The sequence below is a fragment of the Salmo salar genome, chromosome 28, assembly GCF_965601325.2.
Source record: "Salmo salar chromosome 28, fSalSal1, whole genome shotgun sequence".
Classification (NCBI taxonomy): domain Eukaryota; kingdom Metazoa; phylum Chordata; class Actinopteri; order Salmoniformes; family Salmonidae; genus Salmo; species Salmo salar.
In genome coordinates, this window is record NC_138318.1 from 5,375,001 (window position 1) to 5,377,500 (window position 2,500).

At 44.6% G+C, this 2,500-nt stretch overlaps 1 protein-coding gene across 36 annotated transcripts in view; it reads right to left on the reverse strand.

The window, feature by feature from the left end:
* Positions 1 to 2,500, reverse strand: part of LOC106589326 (transcription factor 7-like 2) — a 102,323-nt gene that overhangs the window by 16,515 nt on the left and 83,308 nt on the right. The gene's annotated exons all lie outside the window — the stretch shown is intronic.

The following is a 2,500-nucleotide window of genomic DNA, read 5'->3' on the forward strand; positions in this document are numbered from 1 at the left end:
CCCTTGGTTTCCAGCTTCTTTTAACCAGAATTAGTTCATCCTATTCCTCCTAACGTTTTTAACAGAGACAGAAATGATGTTGTTTTCCCATCTGATGCACAGTGGCAGAGATGTCCTACAGAGGGCACTGCGAAACAATCACACATTTGCCAATGTCGCAATCACTTACTGTGGCAGCTGACAGGCAAATAAAACACGCAGACAAGCCACCCAAAACACTAGGCCTCCAAAGGTCTGTCATAAAAAAAAGGAGGAATGGCGAAAGCGAGAAAATTATGGCTTTTCCATTTTTCTGGTGTTGAGCGTTAAAACATGACAAGGAAGTGTTTGAGTTCCACTGGCAGACAGCACAGCGGAGGGACTTTTATTTGCTCTGGTGCATTCTTTCACAGTGGTCCTGCCTGGCCTGCATATCAGTGCAGCTGTGGAGCAGTTTTTGTTTGGCTGGTGCCAATATGGCCACAGTGGACCCAGATGAAGAGTACTGCAGAACTAACCCTGGCCCCATGAATCCGTCCACAGCCGGTGTGTTGCTGGTGTGTGTCATACCCAAAGCCACAGGGCCAAGCCAGGTATTTGAAAATCGGCCCCATGGGAAGGTTTTCATAGACATTGTTCAGTGACAGGTGCCTAAGGAACATTTTGTGCATCCAAGAAGTAGACACACCCTCACTGGGGTTTGTCTCTAAAAACTGATGCCGAACTAATTGAGAACAATTTTTATAAAAAGTTATAGATCGTTAAGGGTTCCAGAGTGGCGCAGCGGTCTAAGGCATTGCATCCAAGTGCTAGAGGTGTCACTACAGACCCTGGTTCGTTTTCAGGCTGTCTCACAACCGGCCGTGATTGGGAGTCCCATAGGGTGGCGCACAATTGGCACAGCGTCGTCCGGGTTAGGGTTTGGCCGGGGCAGGTCGTCATTGTACAGTGAGGAAAAAAAGTATTTGATCCCCTGCTGATTTTGTACATTTGCCAACTGACAAAGAAATGATCAGTCTATAATTTTAATGGTAGGTTTATTTCAACAGTGAGAGACAGAATAACAACAAAAAAATCCAGAAAAACACATGTCAAAAATGTTATAAATTGATTTGCATTTTAATGAGGGAAAGTATTTGACCCCTCTGCAAAACATGACTTAGTACTTGGTGGCAAAACCCTTGTTGGCAATCACAGAGGTCAGATGTTTCTTGTAGTTGGCCACCAGGTTTGCACACATCTCAGGAGGGATTTTGTCCCACTCCTCTTCGCAGATCTTCTCCAAGTCATTAAGGTTTCGAGGCTGACATTTGGCAACTCGAACCTTCAGCTCCCTCCACAGATTTTCTATGGGATTAAGGTCTGCCGTGTGTTTTGGGTTATTGTCATGCTGGAATACCCACCCACGACCCATTTTCAATGCCCTGGCTGAGGGAAGGAGGTTCTTACCCAAGATTTGACGGTACATGGCCCCGTCCATCGTCCCTTTGATGCGGTGAAGTTGTCCTGTGCCCTTAGCAGAAAAACACCCCCAAAGCATGTTTCCACCTCCATGTTTGACAGTGGGGATGATGTTCTTGGGGTCATAGGCAGCATTCCTCCTCCTCCAAACATGGCGAGTTGAGTTGATGCCAAAGAGCTCCATTTTGGTCTCATCTGACCACAACACTTTCACCCAGTTGTCCTCTGAATCATTCAGATGTTCATTGGCAAACTTCAGACGGGCATGTATATGTGCTTTCTTGAGAAGGGGGACCTTGCGGATGCTGCAGGATTTCAGTCCTTCACGGCGTAGTGTGTTACCAATTGTTTTCTTGGTGACTATGGTCCCAGCTGCCTTGAGATCATTGACAAGATCCTCCCGTGTAGTTCTGGGCTGATTCCTCACCGTTCTCATGATCATTGCAACTCCACGAGGGAGATTGACAGTTCTTTTGTGTTTCTTCCATTTGCGAATAATCGCACCAACTGTTGTCACCTTCTCACCAAGCTGCTTGGCGATGGTCTTGTAGCCCATTCCAGCCTTGTGTAGGTCTACAATCTTGTCCCTGACATCCTTGGAGAGCTCTTTGGTCTTGGCCATGGTGGAGAGTTTGGAATTTGATTGATTGATTGCTTCTGTGGACAGGTGTCTTTTATACAGGTAACAAGCTGAGATTAGGAGCACTCCCTTTAAGAGTATGCTCCTAATCTCAGCTCGTTACCTTTATAAAAGACACCTGGGAGCCAGAAATCTTTCTGATTGAGAGGGGGTCAAATACTTATTTCGCTCATTAAAATGCAAATCAATTTATACCATTATGGACATGCGTTTTTCTGGATTTTTTTGTTGTTATTCTGTCTCTCACTGTTGAAATAAACCTACCATTAAAATTATAGACTGATCATTTCTTTGTCAGTGGGCAAACATACAAAATCAACAGGGATCAAATACTTTTTTCCCTCACCGTAAAGAAGAATTTGTTCTTAACCAACTTGTCTCGTTAAATAAATCAAATAAAAAATTACACATTTGTAGCTG